General features: G+C 52.4%; 1 protein-coding gene and 1 long non-coding RNA gene across 13 annotated transcripts in view; both read left to right on the top strand.

Moving 5' to 3' along the window:
- Positions 1–19,222, top strand: part of MPRIP (myosin phosphatase Rho interacting protein) — a 94,619-nt gene that overhangs the window by 551 nt on the left and 74,846 nt on the right. The gene's annotated exons all lie outside the window — the stretch shown is intronic.
- LOC132657415 (uncharacterized) lies at positions 183–11,651 on the top strand. The gene is made up of 2 exons (XR_009595562.1): positions 183–4,430; positions 5,473–11,651. It is a non-coding gene; the product is annotated as an uncharacterized LOC132657415 (long non-coding RNA).

Here is a 19,222-nt window from a genome sequence, read left to right as displayed (position 1 = left end):
CGGCCGTCCAGCTCCGCGCCCCCCCGGCCCCCCCGACTCATCTCTCGCCGGTGGCTCCGGGCGGGGGCGGCCTGGGTCCAGGTCTCGCTCCGGGCGCGACCCCGGGCCGCCGGCAGGAGGGGCTCGCGGCCTCCCCGCCCCCAGAGTCGCCGCTCCCGGCAGTGTCCCTCGTCCCCGGGGGGCTTCGCAGGCTTCGTCGGCGGAAACCCGCCCACAGCGCGGCGCCGGGCCGTCCCGCGTGCCCGGGCGGGGTTGCTGGGGCGGCCGGCCTCCGGAGCTGGGCTCTGCGGCCCGGCGCGAGCACTCCCGCTTCCCGGGCCGTCTGGCCCCCACGCGGCCTCTCCCCGGCCCCCATCTCCTCGAGGTCTCCCTGGTCCCCCTGCGTGTGGCTGGGAGCTGACCTCGTCGCGGCCGCTTCCATCGGCGCGCCGCTTTCGAGTGGCTGGGGCGGGCCGTTTCTCTCGCTGCAGAGTGGGTGGCCTGGCAGGGATGACGGCACGGGACCCGCCGCCGTCCCCAGCGGCCAGGAAAAGACTCCCGTTACCGAGACTCCACACCCGGGGCCGCAGAGTCAGAGCGTCAGGACCTCAGGACCCGTTTCCCGGTGGTGGTCCCGGTGGTGGGTGGGCTTCTAAGGGACATGCCCTTCTCTCCACCGGGACTTCTCTCCCGCGGAAGCAGTTCCTGTGACGATGAGGGTCCTGGACCAGGACTCAGGAGACCCGAGCTTCTAGGCTTGCTGTCACTGGCAACTGCGTGACCTTGAACAAGTCCGTTTGCTTGGTATAGTTTCATTTCCTTCTCCATAAATTGGGAGCAGGAATCCCTGGCTCTCTTCCCTCACCAGGCTGTTATGAAAAACGGCGTGATATCTTAGTAAACTTTTTCCTTTTACAGCTTAAAAAACAAACAAGAATCAACCTGAAGAATAGTAAACTTGAATTTAAAAAGTTTCTGGCCTTGGCAAGGGTTATTCTGAGAGTTTTCTAGTTATTCCAGGCAGCTGTTTAAATTGGGTGTTTACACCTCAGAGGGCTTGTTTTCTGATTCTTAAGCTTAGTTGAACTGGAATGAAATCTGCATATTTGAAATGTATCTGTTTTTAAAATGCTGATTATTAATTGGATTCGTGGGTGGATGTTGCAAATTTAAAAGTACCTTATTCTTGCAGTGTATTCACAGTTGAACTGTATGTAGGTTTTGAAATAGGCCTGGGCCCTCCCTGGTACAAGTGGAATGGTAGTTTCTGAAATGATTGGGTTATTTGTGCCTGGAGGGATTACGCCAGGCTTCTACCTCCTGGGATCTTTCAGGAAGAAACTGCTCTTGAAAAGAGGAGGGAGACTCAGGGCCGTTGCCAACAGCCTTAGCTTCTGCTCCCTGCATCCGGCCCTCCACCCCCAGCCCCATCCTCAGGGCTCCATTAGGAAACCTCAGCCAATCGGTTCCCATCAGTCTTCCCCAAGTCCTTGCTTCCTGTTGGCCCTCCCGCCCCGAGCTTATTTTAGACCGTCAAGGCTGGAAGATAGATCAGGGATCATCCAGGCTACCTCCTCTTTAAGGTGTTTATGCGTTAGTTGTTCTCCTGTGCATTTCTCTGCATACACACAGTCAAGTACAGTGAAAAAAATCTTTTTTAACCTAAACTGTGTGCATTTTTGCTCTGCCCCATAATTTTTTTTCCCTCTCCTTGATGATATCTTGTAGCCATTTTCATGGTCATACATGTATACCAAACTTGTTTTGCATTTTATATGGTCAGGGATGTACCATAGTTTAACCATTACCTTATTGCTGGGCAGCAAGGTTCCTTACTGGTTTTGTTGTTATAGATAGTGAATGCTTCAGTGAACAGCTTTCTAACTGCTTTTGGGTATGTGTGTGTGCATCTGCACACGCAAAAGTGCAAGTATTTTTCTGGGGGCAGATCTGTAAAAATAGAATGAGTGAATAGATATAAAATGCATTAAATATATATATATTTTTTACAGAGAATCATCAAATTGTCTTCCGGAAAAGATTGTATATCTTATCATTGCCACGACTGGGTATTATCAAATGATTTAGTTCTATAATTCCCAAGTTACCAGTGAGGTTAAGCCTCTTTTAATAATATTTGTTGGGTATATTTTGCTTCTTTGTGGATTTTCATATTACTTCCCCATTTCTCAGGTTAGTCCCCCCAACCCCTCATCCCATTGAGTTGTAGGAGTGTTCTGTATATATTCTAGGTCAGGAGTCCACAAACTTTCTGTAAAAGGTCAGATAGTAAATATTTCAGCCTTGTGGGCCATAGACCTTTGTGGCTACTATGGAGCTCTACCACTGTACCACAGACGCCGCTGTGTGAAGCTGCTGTAGACAAGATGTAACCTAAGGGGTATGGCTGTTTCCAGTAAAACTTTATTTATAAAATCAGACAGTTGAGAGGATTGGCCTGGAGCCATGGTTTGCTGACTCCCACTCTAGATATTAATTTGGTACCTGGGTCGTTTTGTGGCGTGCAGGCTTCTACAGCACGCAAGCTCAGCAGTTGCAGTACCTGTTATATACTATGTTTAAGTGAATGTAAAGTGTTTTCTGTTTTCTCTTTAGTCGCTCAGTCGTGTCCGACCCTGTGACCCCATGGACTGTATGTAGCCTGCCAGGCTCCTCTGTCCATGGAACTCTCCAGGCAAGAATACTATAATGGGTTACCATATCTTTCTCCAGGGAATCTTCCCGAACAGGGATTGAACAGAACTCTCCCACACTGTGGGCAGATTCTTTACCTTCTGAGCCACCTGGGAAGCCTTTATATTGTAGTTTGAAACATGAATGCAGTTAGGTTTCCATGTTTTCCTTTATAGTTTGTAGTTTTACTCTCATGCTTATAAAGGTTTTATTTCCAGCGTTATAAAATAGCCTCTAATATTTTCTCTAATATAAGTAAGCAAATATTATTTTTATGCTTAACTTTGTTTGTGGTTTTTTTTGGCCACACTGTGTGGCTTGTGGGAATCTTAGTTCTCTAACAGGGGATCGAACCTGGGCCCTTGGCAGTGAAAGCAGCATGGTGTCCTAACCACTGGACCTCCAGAGAATTACCTGTGCTTAGCTTTTTAACCCATTGGGTTTGTGTTGTAGGAAGATAATAATTCTGGCTAAAGGCAGAAGCTCTAATAGATGCTCTTGAAGAAGTCCAGGTAAATGTCCGTAAAGGTCTTCTCCAGGTCAGTGCTGATACTGGGAACAAGACATTGGCAGTCGATCAGAGGTGCGAATTGAGGAAACCTGATTGGGTAAAAGTACCTTTAACGGCAGTTGAGAATAGCAGATTTGGAGTAAATTTGGGGGAGTAGGGAATTCCCAAGTTAAAAAAGCGGTAAATTTGACTTCAAGGAGGTGGAGGTCCAATGTGGTCCTTAGGTGGAATCACTACTTAGGTAGTTGGTTAGAGCTGGAGGAGGGGTTGGGGCCCAGTGGGAATTCTGATGTCATAGGAGTGAATGGAGTAGCTCACGAGGCTGTGTAGAGTGAAACGAGATGGGGGAGGCTTGTGGGTCAGTGGGAGCAGCAGATCTGGAACTCAGGGGTCTTGGCTTCCAGGTCCTCGTCCCAGCCTGGGTTCCTGGTGGCCATTGGCTGGATGTCTCCCTCTCCAACTGACTTGTGCACCATTAAGCATGGCTTCTTGTGAAAGAAATCACCAAACTGCAGTTCTAGTCCCTGGTCTAGCACTGTTTTGTTGGTGGGACCTTGGCTGGGTTGTCTCTCTCCAGGAGAAAGAGGAGGTTCGTCTTGGTCTTTCCCGGCTCTTCAGCCCTGCTGTGTCTTCCCTCAGCCCCTCAGTCTAATTCCGCCCTTGCTGCGCTCATCCTCCAGTGCTGGGGCTTCTGGGGCATTGGGGTGGCAATCCCAGACATGGAGGTGGGTGGGCCAGGCCTTGCTCCCCTTGTGAATCATTTCACCAGTCAGTCCATCATTTCTCTTTGTTCTGTGACGTTCTTAGATGTTCCAGGGTATGGAACTTCTTTATTTGACTTAACATTTATCTCAGAAAGAACGGAAAGATTACATGCCCACCCATTTTAGAAGATTTGTGATTATTCAGCTTGGTAGATAGTTTGGTAAAGGGTGTGTCAGAAATCCCAGACCTTACAAATGACCAAACAAGCACATGAAAAATGGTTAATATCGTTAGTCATTAGGGAAATGCAAACTGAAACCACAGTGAGGTACCACTTCATACCCACCAGGATGGCTGTAGAAGAAAAAGGGAAAGTGTTCAGTGTGGTGAAGATGTGGCGACGTTGGAGCCCTCGTGCATCGTTTCTGGGAGTGTAAAATGGTACAGTTGCTGTGGGAATCAGCTTGGCAGTTCCTCAAAAGAATCAGCACGTGACTCAGCAGTTCCATTCCTAGCGTATACCCAAAAGAATTGGAAACAGGTATTCAGACAAACAGTTTTATGCCTATGTTTCTAACAGCACTATTTACAATAGCTGAAAGTAGCACCAACCCAAATATGCATCAGTGGATGAACAGGGAAATTATTGTCTGTCCACACAGTACAATATCATTCAGTTATAAAACAGGAATGAAGTAATGAGACGTGCTACAACACGATTGACCCTCAAAAACTGATATTAAGTGAAAGAGTCAGACACAAAAGGTCAAACACTGTATGATTCCATTTATATGAAATGTCCAGAACAGGTAAATCTGTAGAGACAGAAAGCAGATTAGTGGTTGCAAGGGTTTTGGTTAGAGGGGAACAGGGCACACCTGCTGATGATGAACAGAACCTTGAACAGAACCTGATCAAGGTTCTGTTTTGGAGTGATGAAATGTCTTAGGCAGAGATGCTGTTTCCCTAACACTATGAATGTACTAAACGCCACTGAACTATTCTGTTGAAAGTGGTTAATTTTATGTGATGTGAATTTTGTCTCAATAAAAAAAGTTCAAGAATCACACATACAGACACACACACACACACCCTAAACCTGCCTTCTGCTTCTAGTGTCTCTGGAGGGAGTATCTGATTATTTTGTTTCCAGAGTCTAGGGATTGGCAAAGACTTACTTAAAGCGCCAGATAATATTTTCAGCTTTGTAGGCCCACAGGCAAAATTGAGGCATTTAGGTACGTACTTATATAACCATTTGAAAATGTAAAAACCATTCTTGGTCTTGGGACCTTAAGAAAAAGTAACCGGTGGGCTAGATTTGGTCTCTAGAGTGAGCATACAGAGCTTTCCAACCCCCAACTCACTGCCACCCCTCACCCCCTGCCCCCGCCCCATTAGACCAGCCCTGTCCGGTAGAACTGTAATGCAAACCAGGTATGTAATTTAAAATTTTCTGGTTGCCACAAAGTAAAAAGAAACAAGTGAGATTAATTTTAATTATATTTAACATAATGTATCTAAAACATTAATTACTGTTTCAACATGTAAGCATGCTGTTATATGTACTTTTACCTTTACAGCACCTTTGGTCCAGACTAGCCTCATTCCAAGTGCTCAGTGGCCACGTGTGGCTGTTGTCTACAGTGATGAGTGGGGTGGCTCTGGCTGCAGTGGCCTGGCCCACAGCTGGGAAGGCTGTGCCTGTGGATTTTTTCTCCTCAGCTCGCGTTCGGAGTCCTGGAGCTACAAAAAGAGTTATCAGCTGGGTATTGATACTCTTATCTGCATCCCCTCATGGTGTGTTTTTGCCAACTTCAGGGGGTTCTTTCCTTGAAAGTCACTTTTTTGGGGGGTGACTCCTTTCACTGTATTTGAGAGCTCTGGGCTCTGGTTCCTGCTGCCCCAGCAGGGCAGAGGAGAGCAGGGTGCCGGCTGGTCAGGGCTTAGTAGACACATGCTATGGGGAGCGAGTGAGAGCCTAGGGTGGCTTGGTGGGGCACGTGGAGGTGGGGTGCCTGCACCCCGCACCACCCTCTGTTTGCTCAGTGCTCCGCAGCTGCATCCTAGCTGCTTTTCCCAGCATTCTAGCTGCCACTTGACCTTTCTTTCCGAGTTCTTGTTCCCTGGCCCCGCAGAAGGGCTACAATGGAAGACCTGTGTTCTATTCTTGGCACAGACATTGCAGGGTGACCCAGAAAGGTCACCTATGTTCTCCTGGCCTCGGTTTCCCAACTCCAAAGCCACTGCCCACATTTTGTTCTCAGGAGTGGTCTAGTTCGCTAACAGAATGGATGGAGAGTACTGACCAGGCCTGTGAAGGCTACCGAATCCCTTTGTGGTAATTAATATTCCAGAAAGGATGCCAAGGGCCTCTGCTGTGGGGAACAGCCTTTGTTTGGGCTCTCTCCAGATCACTGGCACCCTGATGCTGTTTAGCTGAAATAAATTTGACTTGGAATACTTATCTTTAAGTTGTTACCAAGTTGCCATCTAGACTTGAAAAAGGCGCCTTAAGCCAAGGAGGAGAGACTAGAGGGAGCTGCGCTTCTGTTGCCTCCATCCTCATGCTGTGGGCGGCGGCCAGGACACGGGGGAGTGCGAAGCGCTGGGGGCTGGTTTCGAAGCAGTTAATCTGAGAAAACAGGCTTCCTTTATCCCTGAAAATTTACTCTCTGAGCATCACTTTCCCATCTGAGATGACATGGTTGAACCACGTCAGCGGTTTTCAAACTTTAAATTGCGGAGCCTTTTACTCAAAGGAGTCTCGTACAGAAGCGTGTATGAAGCCGGAAAAGTGACACGGTTCTGGGCCACACGCGGTTGGTGCTTGGCCTCTCAGCCGTTTGTTTCTGTTTCCCACACGTGGGACCTCCGCTTGTTTCTGAGTGTACAAGGGGCAGGTTTGAAGACTTTGCCTGAGATCTCCCTTTGATTTTAGCAGAGGGCTCTGTGAGTGATCTGGGCTCTCTCACAGCTGCCCTGGGCTGGGACCCCCGAGTGCCCAGCGCCACTGCTCTGATGCTCTCATTTCCTTTGGGGGCAAGAGCCAGAAGCTTGGCATTTTGTCTCTGGAGACTGGACTAGACTCTTCCAAACCACTTGCTGGTTTCCTCAGGGTCATCCTAGTTCACATGAAACCATAGCCTGATTCTTGCCTGGAGCCTGTAACCCTTCTGGCTCCTTCCTCCCCTTGCTCAGCTTGGTGTGTGTGCTGTGCTGGATGGCGGGGGCAGCTTGCAGTGAGGGTGAGTGGACAGGCCTGTGGAGTCCTCCCGAGCCTGCGTCGCCCTGGGTCCGGTGTTGTTAGTACCATGACCTCCTTCTACTGTCTTCAGCTGGGAAGGCGAGCAGGGCTGGGGGCAGCATGGCCGCCTGTGGGGCAGGGACATGGCGAACCAGTCAGGCTTAGGTTAGATCAGCTTGAGGTCACTGAGCTGCCTAGGGATGGGCTGTGTTCCACCTGGTTCCCATGCCAGCTTATAAGCGGCCACTGTGACTTGTTAACCTGTTAAGGTTTCAGTAGGAGGCCGAGGTCTGCAAACTAAGTTGAAGCTGTTTAATGGACTTCTAATTCCTACCCCAAGGAGAAGGGGCCTGAGGGGCTGGGTAATCCCCCCACCCTCAAGCAGGTGAAGGATTGTCCCCGTTAGCAGATGGAGCCACTGAGACCCAGAGAAGTTCAGCCTAGGTCACAGGAAGGCGAGTGTGGAGTTTTCAGAGTTCTGTTTGCCCACTCTGTCTGAAAGCAAATGTTAACCTTTCTGTCAGAGACAGGGCCTTGCCCTGACTTGGATTCCTTAGTTGGTGGGGGGCATGGGAAGGGCAGAGCATTTCGCAGGTCCTAAAGTCTCAGCGTTGTGGTATTGCACATCTCCTGGACAGGCTGCTGGCCTGTTGCAGTGACCATACCTTTGGTGAGCTTTGAACGGGAATCACTGTTTTCCCCTGAGGGATTCCCAATCAGGAAGTAGTTGTGTCCTTGACTCCAGATCCTAAAGCCCTGGTTGGAACAGGGAGACTCCATGTTCTCTCCCCTCCCAGTGTCCTGGTGCGCAGCTCAAGGGGCCAGGCAGGGGAGCTGCTGCTGGGAGTCCCAGGTGAACCAGAGAAAGAGTCCAGGTCCCCTGGGTGCTACTCTCAGAGCCTCTCTACCTCAGCTGGCGGGTCTTCTGCTTGGGGACCGCTCTGACCTACAAATCTGACACAGTCCCACTTTTAGTTCACACGTGCTTGGGTAAGGGAATGGGAGGGTTGAGGACGGGGGCTTTCAGCTTGGATTTGGGTCTTATGCTGCTTAAGCAACTTACTCAGAGTCTAAGTGTCTGCATCCCTCCTCTGAAAATGGGGGCTGCAACAGGACCCATGTCTGAGTGCCTGTGAGGATGGGGGTTGCAGGAAAGAGCAAGCCTCAGCTCTGTAAACGCCTGAGTGTGTGGTGGGCACGTGGTGACCCAGAGAGGGGACCTGCCTCTGTGATGAGATTCTGCAGCATGGCTGCCATCAAACTCTTTCTGTCTACCTGGTGCCCACACCACAGAAGCCCAGGCTGCCCCTCTCTTGTGAGCTGCTTGGCACCACTTAGCAGCTGCCCCACATCAGCCCCTAGGGATTGGAAGGACCATAGTCCGTTTGCTTGTGTGGGTTTAATTTTCAGAATGTGTTCAAGTATAAAGAGTGAACCAGTTTTAAGAATTTTTAGAGTATAAGAAGCGAAGAGGCAGGGCTCCCCTGGTGGTCAGTGGCTAAGACTCTGTGCTTCCGTTGCACGAGGCACAGGTTCTGTCCCTTTAGTCAAGGACCTAAGATCCCACATGCTGCTCTGTGTGGCAAAAACAACGACGACAAAACTGGAGAGACCAGGTACGCTGGGCTAAGACCTACCACTGGAGGGTGTGGGCTGCTCCAGAGGCCAGCAGCCGGGGCAGTAGCCACCCCTGAGCACCTGCCGAGCCCAGAGAAATGCACACTGCCAGTCCCAGGAAGGGCAGTTGTTTAGTCGAATGGCAGTGGCACGCCCCAATTTCAGAAGTCACTTTGTGTGGAAGTGTCTCAGTTGCCATCAGCAAGGTGGCAGAGGGTTAAGAGAAGCTGCTTATCTTGCAGGTGCCCCTGGGAGCAGTTATCTGGGAATCCAAGCTCTCGTGCACTGGGCCTGGGTGAAAAGGGCAGAGGAGCATAGAGAGCAGCCTGGGCCTAGTAGTGAGTCGCTGGGCGGTGAGCAGGAGATTGGCCCAGGCCCTTGGGTCACCAGCTTTGATAACTCCCCTCAGCTGGCAGGGGGGTCCTCTGGCTTCCTCCCCCCCTGCCCCGCATCCTAGGGATCACACACTCTTTCAGGGGGTAGAGCCTTCTGCCAAGGGCACCCTTCCGTGGGGTCTAAATGAGCAGACGTGGCTCCTTGTGAGAGTTTGCAGTCTAGCTTGTCAACAGGCAGGTGCCATCTCAGCAGACAGCCCATTGACTCTCATCCCTACATCTCCCTTCCCTGCTGGAAACTTGTGAGCTTGGGTTTTCTTCCTGGGAATGGAGCCAGCGTACTGGCCACATAGCCGTCTCTGGTGTGGTTTTCTATACTTAGTTGGAGGAGTAGTTGATGTGCTCTGGGATTATTTTCTGGGGCAGTGGTGGGATTCAGAGCTGACAGTTATTGCTGTGTGCCCGGCCACTGCTAACCATTTACATTCACGGCAGCCTTATGAATTAGAGAGATAAGAAAACTGAGATGGAAAGAGGTCCTGGAACTTGTGCAGACAGTCTGACCTGGACCCTCCTCCCAGGGTTCCCAAACGGACCTGAGTGGGCTCAGGCCAGCCTTCTGGACCTTAGATCTCTGGCCCTGTGTGGCCTCTGGCCCTTCGTGTCTGGGAGCTGCCCTGCCAGAGTGTGTGTGTGCTGGGAAGGGTGGAGTGGAGGCGAGGCTTGGGCTGAACTTGTTACATTTCCTGTCTCTCCCTTACTTCCTTTCATCAGACTCTCCTGTCCTACCTGTCACTTTATAGGAAGCACTGCTTTTTGAGGGACAGGGTGTGACTTTTTCCTGCAAAACCATTGGCTCCAAAATTTGTCCCACGCATTCTCTGGCATTCCTCCCTTTGCCACAAATGGCGTCATGTTCCAAAAATCCCGTGGCCACGGGCTCCTAGTCAAGCCCAAACAGGGAAGGGTTTTTTTTAAAGTGTTCCTTTCCCCTCTTCCTCCAGCTGCTGCAGTCCGGGGAGGAGGCCTGGGCATGGACTGGACTTGCAGGGCATGTGTGTGGGCAGAGGGGTGAGCAGGAAGCTGAGCTGGGGAATGAGGGGTGGTGGCCAGCAGGCTGGCGGCTGCATGCCCTCCCATCTCAGGGCCTGGGATCCAGTGAGCTCTGTGTGTGAGTTTTTGTTTTTTTTTTGTGGTAAAATTCATGAAATGTAAAATTAATAATTTTAAAGGGTTCAGTTCACTTACATTTAGCACAGTCACAATATGCTAAAGTCACCAGCACTCTAATGTAAACATCTCGTCATGATATGCTAAAGTCACCAGCACTCTGTAAACATCTCATCACACCAAAAGAACATCCATTACTACTAAGCAGCTTTATCCCACTTCCCACCCCCATCCTCAGCAGCCACCAGTCTGCTTTCTGTCCCTACTGATTTACCTATTCTAGATATTTCATCAAAATGGAATTGTAGAAATTGTGGCCTTTTGTCGGGCTTTTTGCACCGAGCATGTTTTCAGAGTTCGCATGGTAACACGAAATCACTGTGTACTGCTTGTTTCTGGATGAATATTGCATTCTATGGTGTAGAACATTTTGTTTATGTCTGTCTGTAGATGGACACTTGGGCTGTTCTGCGTCTGGCTATTGTGAATCGTGCTGCTGTGAACACACATCTTTCTCACCCCTCAGCTCTTCAGGGTGGAGACTGGCTTGTGGTGGGGGTATTGCTGGGTCCCGTGGAGATCTGCTATGAGCTGCACCGGGAAGCACCTCATCAGGCCAGACCTCAGCACTGTGGACAGTGGGGTGCAGGGGCAGAGATGGTGGCACGGGCGGGCAGAAGAAACCAGGGTAAGGACCTGCAGGGGCTGTGCCTATGTGCAGGAGCAGCCAAGGCCACCCCCTCCCCGACCTCCATTCCCTCATGAAGATCCTGGTGAGCAGGAGCTAAGCTGGGGCTTCAGTGTCCTGGGGTAGGGGGCCATGGGCGCTGAAGGCCAGGCGATGCAGGGAGATGCTGGTGCACCCCTGAATGGTGAGGTGTGGGGAAGCTGCTGGGAGCCAATGCCAAGGGGCCTGGGGTCAGTTAGACAGCTGTTGTTTACTTCTTTGATCTCTCCTAAAGGATTTTTAAAAACGGTCACCAAAAGGGGGAAACAACCCCAGTATCATCAGTAAACGAATGTGGTCCATCCACACAATGGAATATTATTTGGCCATGAAAAGGAGAGAGACAGGCACCCACTATGGCACAGCTGAGCTTAGAAAACATACACTCAGTGAGAGAAGTCAGGCACGAAAGACCACGTGTTACCTGATTCCGTTCGTGTGAAACATCCCTATTAGGGTGGCCCCTGGGGACCCCAGGGGAGAGTGCGGGAATGGCAGCTGAAGCGCACAGGGCTGCTTTTCCACGGCGACGAAGCTGCTCTAGACGTGATGGTAGCAATGGGTGCAATACAAACCTGGATTTGTATTGAATTTTACACCTGTTGTACAACAGAGGAGTGGTATAGTGTGTGAATTATGCCTCAAAAAAGTAAGTTGTTACAAAAATAACCTAAAGCCATTATTATCCCCATCTCAGTTTTGGTTTCTGCTTGTTGTTGTTTGGTCGATAAGTTGTGTCCAACTCTTTTGCGACCCCATGGACTATATATAGCCTGCCAGGCTCCTCGGTCCGTGGGATTTTTCCAGGCAAGAAGACTGGAGTGGGAAGCCATTCTCTTCTCCAGGGAATCTTCCCAACCCAGGGATGAAGCCCACATCTCCTGCTCGGCAGGCAGGGTTTTTGCCAGGAAAGGAGCCACCAGGGAAGCCCAGCCCACATTTTGCCAAACCATTATTTGACATCTTTGTTTCCTGTATTTCTGTCATTTTTGGCTTGGCATTTGCTGCCCATGTGTAGCTAACACTGCAGATTCCACCTCCATCCTCTGCGCCATCCTAGTTACCCCAGGTCCCCAGGACGTGCTCGACTGCCATGGCATTGGCCTCACCGTGTTGCACCCACGTGTGCACATCTGCACACACAGCTTGGGGCTCAGCTGTGGTCAGGTGTGTGGCAGCAGCGTGGATGTGTTCTATGCTGAGAGCAGTTGGTGTTAGGGTGATTGTTTCATCAAGTATTTACTGTCTTTGCCTCTGTCCAGTGCTACTTCTGATTTGGCCGAAGCGTGGGACTGTCAGAGGATTCTTGGACTTAGAGCTCCGGAGGAGGGCCCCAGAGGCTCCAGCCGCATGGCGGTTCGGATGCGCCCCCCCACCCCTGGGAACCCCGCTCTGTAAGGTGCTCCCAGGGAGAGGGCGGCACTGTGTGAGAGGCTCTGCTGCTTCTAGGGGGAGCGTGGGGCTCCTCACATGCCAGCCGGCCTCCCTGACCTCCATCTCTGCCGTTGGCCTGTGCTTGCTCCTCTTGGAGGCCTCGTCCACATCCTTCCTCTCTGCTCCCTGCTGCCGAGGACCTTACCCTTGGCTCCAGGTTTTGTGTCTTTGTCTCATTGTAGGTATTCTCAGTGGCTGTGTTGTCTTTGCAACCTGATTTTTGGCAGCAGGAATGTGTAGACTGCCTTTCTTGTAAGTTTCTTTCTTTAGGGCCATGTGTCCTGGTGTAATTAGTAGGCTCCCTGCTCGTTGCCCAGAGTGTCCCAGTTTGGATGCTAAATGGATAGAGTTGCTCTACTTGTGAGGCTCTGCTTTTTCTGGGCGGAGGTGGGAGCCTGTGCTCGCACTTCTGTCTTTGTGTGCACAGATAGGAAAGACTCCTCCTTCCGAGGAAGAGCCCCATGGCCTCTGTCTGCTCCCCAAACCCCTTCACGGCCCTTGGTGCCTGGCCATGCCGGGTGGACAGCTCCATGGAGGGTGGCTTGTGGTGGTCCATCCTGTGGTGAGCTCCTTACAGAGACCACGAATCAGGACTCCACGCAGATCCCAGGCCTCAGGTGGAGGGATATCTGGGGAGGCCCTAGTGACGAGGTCAGAACTAGACCCTCAAGGAGAATACCCACTAGGGTTGTGCATCCTGCTGGGGTGGCGCCAGCTTTTACTCCTGGGAGCGGCTCACTGATGTGGCCTCGCCCTCACCTTGTCCCAGCCAGGGCCTTGTCCCGCCCTTGCCTCTGTGCGTCCAGAGGTTAGAGGCATGATGCGGGGCCAGGTAGCCTTGACTCACACTCGCTGAGACACTGCGGTTTCCTTGTATGTGAGATGAGGAAGAGTGGTACGGAGTGCGTGAGTGAAGTGCCTGGAGCAGTGACCTGCCTTGTAAGTCGTGGGTGTTGACTCGTTGGCACTGGGGAGTAGGACGGCTAGGTAGCAGAGCAGATTGGAGGGCATTTCGGAAAGCCTGCCCACGCGCCCACTCGATGCAGCGTGCGTCCTTAGGGCCACTCACCTCGTGGCTCCGCTTTCTCAGAAGCCACGCTTTCTCTCCCCCTGGGTCCTGATGGTGTTGAATCTGGCTCAGGGGCTGCCCCGCTACTGTGCTCGTCTTGGCAGTGGCCGATGGCCCTCTGCTGGCTTTCAGAGGCAGATGGCATGCCCGGGAAGCTCATGCCGGCAGGTGTGCCCACGTGGAGGAGTGTAGTGTAGGTCTAGAACGGAATAGCTGTAAAGCAGCAGGACAGTGTCCTCTGCTGAGGGCTTGAGACCCTTGGACGTGTCTTAGAGACGAATCCCAGCACAGTGGCCCGCGTGGTGTTGGGAGGAGAAGCCTGAGGTGGGATCTGCAGGGATGGCTGACCTGGTTGCCCCAGTAGGTTTGCTCTAAGTGAGAAGCCCACGCTCCTGGGGTCTTGCTCTACTGGCTTGTGGAGGTGTGTGCTGACCGAGGTGTGGGTCAGGCAGGTGGGACAGGCCTCCCTCTGCGGTCTGCCCAGATGGAGTGTTCTTTCTCAGGTGGCTGGGACAAGGCAAGGGCGAGGCTTCAGACTGACCTGGATGTGTGCCTACATTTCGTGTTACTGACTTACCTCCACATGTCCCAGAAAAGACAGGCGACCTCACAATCTCCTGTGATTTACATGCTCATAAAGATAGCCAGACAGCTGCTACCCAGGCATCATTTCTCCTTTTGGAATAGAAATGCAGAAAATATCAAAAAGCCTGTTTGCTATGAGCGCATGGAAGCGTTTCCACAAAAACTCTTGGGGAAAAGAGGAGCAGGGAGCCAGCCTCAGAAGCACTTAGCTTCAGTCTACAAACACCCCATCCTTGGAGCGTTCACTAGATCCTCACCTCCGGCCCCTGTGCAGCTCCTCATCCTCCAGCTCGGCCCAGGAGTGCGCCTGACCTGGGACGCTGGCCCCCACAGTATGGGTCTGTCTTCAAGGCTGTGTGGGACCGCTCTCCTTGAACAACTTGCATGAGGCTGGTGCTTGGAGTTGACATGTCCAGCCTTGTGTGAGGGTGCCTTTGTGGGGTTCGTGTGCTTTGCCCCGCCTGAGTCAGGCATCCTGGGGTCCCCTCCGGGCTGGCCTTGGATACTCTCTACGGCCCTCCCTTCCACGCTGTTCTGGGGCCGTCTCGTGCGCCAGGTCCACTCTGGGGCTCGTTCCCCTGAGCACTGCTGGCCCTAAGCCCCGCCCCCGGTTTGGTTTGAGCTCCAAACCAGCACTGGTTTGCTGGTCTGTGTTGTCTCTTTAGGCTCTGTGTCTGGCTGTGGGATTACCAGGGAGGAGCAGGGAGACGAGTTCTCTCCTCATGTGGCCGCCTGGCTGCTCTGAGAATGCCGGTTTTCCCGTGTCGTCTCTGCTTTCTGTCGGGGCCACTGTGGCGCACGCGGTATTGGTGGGGATTGGATTCAGTAAAGGGAGGACAGTTGGAGGCCAGCCTGTCCACGTGCTCCTCAGCGCTCAGCTTGTCCCTCAGTATTGGGGATGGACAGGTTCCTCCCCGTGACTGGGCTCCATGTGTGGAAGGAAGAGGTGTGGCCTGGGCTCACCCTGTCCTGGCTCAGAGGCCTTGCAGCAGCACCTGGAGGACAAGTGGGGAGCAGCTGAGTGCTGCCTCAGTGTGTCCACTGACTCACACGTCAGGTGGCCCTACTTTGCAGTGGGCACCTTGCTGAACAAAGGTGGGATGTGAAAGCAGAAGGGCTGGAGATGGCGGGGGGCTTGGAGAAGGGCCTGGGGGTAAGCAGGGTGCTGCTGCAGAGTGGGGTTTCCTCTCTGCAGAGGCCCATGTGTGCAGAGCCCCGAGGCCAGAAGACAGTTTTCTGTTCATAGGAGGTGTGAGTATGGGCACAGCTTGCAGGAGGGGAGCCCCAGTAAGTTCTTGGTAAGCAGCTGGCTCTGGGTTTGTTACTCTACTTGAAGGGACCCACGTAGAGACAAGGGGCTACTCCTGCCCATGGAGGAGAGGTGCTTGGGGGCCTTTAGGATGACGGGTGGGAAGGTGGTACTGCATTTCTGCGTCTGCTTTTCTCAGGGCCCCTTGTGCTCTGGGGCAGGTGAGTCTGAGGGGCCAGAAGAGCGAGCTTCGCAGCCTGTCAGAAGTCTGTCACATACATGTCCTTTCTTTGAGCCTCAGATGGGCCCTGTGGAGCTGAGAGCCCAGCAGGTAATGCCTGGACGCTGTAGGGCTGGTTGTGATTGGGCAGCGGTGTCCAGAGTCCTGGATGTGTCAGGGCAGCATCAGGGGGGCAGCTGGGTGATGTTCTGTAAGGCAGGCTGGGTGCCTGCTCCTTCCCTGCCTGCAGCCCGCCCTGCCCACTTGGCCCGATGGAACCCAGGCCTGCCCCGGGAGGGTGGTGCAGGGGGAAGGGGACGAAGAAGCCCGCGTGGTCCAGTCGACAGCGTTCAGAAACTGCGTGTGCCTGTGGCCTCAGGAGAAGCTGAAGCCATGGCAGGCTGCTTGGCCTGGGGCTGGCCCCTGTGAACTGCAGAAGCAGAAGCCTTCGTGGCTAAGCCTCTTTGCTGTTGGGTTGCAGTGGGTCCTCTTCTGGGGGGCATATGCCTGTGTGAGTGGAGCAAGTATCCTAAAGTAATAGGTTTTTGGTTTTTTATTTTTTAATTAAAACTATTATTTTGAGATCATTGTAGTTTTGCACGCAGTTGTGAGATGCAATCCGGAGAGATCCTGTGTCTTTACCCAGTTTCCCCCAGTGGCTGCATCTTATATTAATAAAATTACAGGGCATCGTCACAGTCCTCCTGCCCTCTTACCTCTGCTGCCTCCTTAACTCCTAGCAGCTGCAAGTCTGTCTCCGTGTCTAGAAATTCCACATTTCAGGCATGTTGTGTCAGTGGAGTCGAACATCATGTAACCTCAGGGTTGACTTTTCCACTCACCCTAATTCTCTGGAGACTCATCCAAGTTGCGTATATCACCGGTTGTTTCCTTTTAATTGCTCAGTAGTATTCCAGAGTGTGCATGGATTAACCACTCATTCGCTGAAGGACATCTGCATTGCTTCCAGGTTTTTCTTGGCCCTTTGCAAATAAAGAGACAGTAATCACTCACAGTTTTTGTGACGTGTAAGCTTTTATTTCTCTGGAATGTGTCCAGGAATGCAGCACCTGGGTTATGTGGTAGTTGGATGGTTGGTTACTTGCTTATGGCTGCACTGGGTCTTGGGTGCTGCGCCCCGGCTTCCTCTGGTTGCGGCCAGCGGGGGCTGCTCTTCCGTGCAGCGCTTGGGCTTCTCGTTACTGTGCTTCTCTTGCTGTAGAGCAACGGCTCTGGGTGCGCAGCTAGCACGTGGACTCAGTAGTTATGGAGCGCGGTCTTAGTTGCCCTGTGGCATGTAGAATCTTCCCAGACCAGGTATCAAACCCACGTTTCCTGCATTGGCAGATGGATTCTTATCTGCTGAACCAGCAGGGAGGTCCAGTATTTCATTTTTTTTAATGATTGTAAGCAGTACTTTTAGGAAGTACTTGTTTTGCTGTGCTGAGTCTTCGTTGCACCACGTGGGGTCCTTGATCTTCGTGGCAGCATGGTAGCTCTTGGTGCGGCGAGTGGGATCTAGTTCCCTGACCAGGGATCGAACCTGGGCCCCCTGCATTGGGAGCTCAGAATCTAGCCACTGGACCACCAGGGAAGTGCTAGTATTTTAACCCTTCTCTCCTTCCAGGATTCTGATGACACAGATATTAGGTCTTCTGTTCCCACAGGTCCCTAAGACTCTGTTCTCTTATTTTTCAGTCTGTTTTCTCTGTGTTGTCTGTGCGATTTCTCTTCTCTTGTTTTCCAGCTCACTGATTCATTCCATTGTTCCCATCTTTCTGCTTTTTGAGCCCATCCATTGAGCTTTTGATTTAGCTATTGTATTTTTCAGTTTGAGAATTTTCACCTGGCTCTTGCAGCTTCTGTTTCTTTGCTCAGGCTCTCTGTGTTTTCATTTATTCCAAGCATGTTCATAATTTCTTGTTGAACCATGTAGCATGGCTGCTTTAAACCTCCAGCAGATAATTCTGACATGCCTGACACCCTGGTGTTGGCATCGACCTTCCTGGTTCTTGGTATCATGGTGATTTTTCAACCTGGACAGTTTTGTGTCACGCCAGGTGACTTTGGGCTGTGTTTGATCTCTCTCTTTCAGTCGGGTTTTTCTAGCACTGCCCAACAGGGGAAGCAGGGCTCTGCCTCCTGCCTCTCAGTGGAGGTAGGAGTCTGGCTCCTCACCGGGCTCCGTGGACACTTGAGGCAGGAGGTGCGTGGTTGCTGCCGTAGGGGGTGGGGTTCAGCCCCTCAGGTGTCCTCCTCGGATAGCAGGGAGAGGGAGGGGACCTTTACTGCTGGGTGGGCAGGGCAGTCCTGGGCCCCTGCCTGTTGTCCCACACCTTGCCTACTGAGTAGGAAGTCTCTGGAAGTCTGGCCTCTGCTGGGGGATGGTGGGAGTGTGGCAGTGTCTCATCTGTCCGACTGGGGTAGGCTGGTTACTCTGGAAGAGTTCTCTGTTTTGCCAAGTTGTCCCTTCCCTGGTTCTTCGACTAGGGAGAGCCTTTCCTGAGGCTTTTTCTGTCTGTGCCTGTTGGCGCTTCCATGTGGCCTCTCCTCCAGACCCCGATCTGGGACAGTGAGGCCAAAAGAAACCCAGGCTGCACACCTCCCAGCGGTGCCTCGGCTCCTCTGCAGTCTTCTCTCCCGCTTTTCAAGTCTCCTTAGTTTTGTCTAACATACAGTGTCCAGGCTTTTATTTGTGGTTAGTGGGAGGCATAGGGACGTTACATCCACCCCATCTCGAAGCAGAAATGTCAAGTGAGCAATTTCGAAAGGGCTTTGGGCTGAGGAGGATGGCACAGCCACCAGCAAGCAGCCTCTTCCCAGAGGTCAGCGGAAGTGCAGCCTCTGGTTATTGGTGTGTGAGGCGGGGCTGAGTTTAATGGAAGGGAGAGAGGCCCGGCGGGTGGTCCCAAATGGTGACTTTTGCACAGGGACTGGACCAGTGGGCTTACTCCCAGTGGCCTGCTTGAAACAGAACTCCCAAAGTCCCATCCTTTGGGCCCTCAGTATCAAGAAGAGTTACCTGCTTCTCCTGTCCCCCTGCCCCTTAAAGTAAACCCGTCACCCAGGCAGAAAACAGCAACAAAACTACAAGCCACTAGGAGTTTCTAGAGCCCACTTCCTGTGCCAGCTGCCTTTGGGGTCACCAGAGCCTGTATGTCAGGTCACTTGGGGCTTCCAGGGGAGGTGAGGCAAGAACAGGAGGGATGCTGCCCTACAAACCTCTGGCTTGTGGCTTGTAAACCTCTCCTGTGGGGACAGGCTGTGCGTGGCGCTTCTGGACTCACCAGCATGGCCAGGTTGGCTGTTGCCATTTCTAGGCCCTCTGAGAAACAGTGAGGGCAGCAGCTGCATGTCTGGGGCACCCTTCTTTGGACCGAGGGCAGGTGGGCATGTCTAGCTTGAGGTTCCCTGAGGAGCAGGAGGCTCAGAGCGTGTGTCCCCGGGTGCGGCTCTCCAGGCTTGTGGAAGGGGTTCCAGGTCTGGAGCCCTCAGTGAGAGGCGCTGACGAGTTGAGGGAGGGCGGCAGCTGAACCAGCCCCACTGGTGGACAGGCTCCTGCCTCCGTCTCCGCTTCGGCCGTGCCCATGATCACCAGTGCTCCCCTCCCCAACCACTGCCTCCTCACATGTCATTTGTTCCCAGTTTGCTTGCTGTGGACTGTGAACCCATGGAGGGGG

The sequence above is a fragment of the Ovis aries genome, chromosome 11 (assembly GCF_016772045.2).
Source record: "Ovis aries strain OAR_USU_Benz2616 breed Rambouillet chromosome 11, ARS-UI_Ramb_v3.0, whole genome shotgun sequence".
In the NCBI taxonomy this organism is placed as follows: Eukaryota; Metazoa; Chordata; class Mammalia; order Artiodactyla; family Bovidae; genus Ovis; species Ovis aries.
The sequence above is the reverse complement of the archived record's forward strand: the minus strand, read 5'-3'. Positions and strand labels throughout refer to the sequence as shown.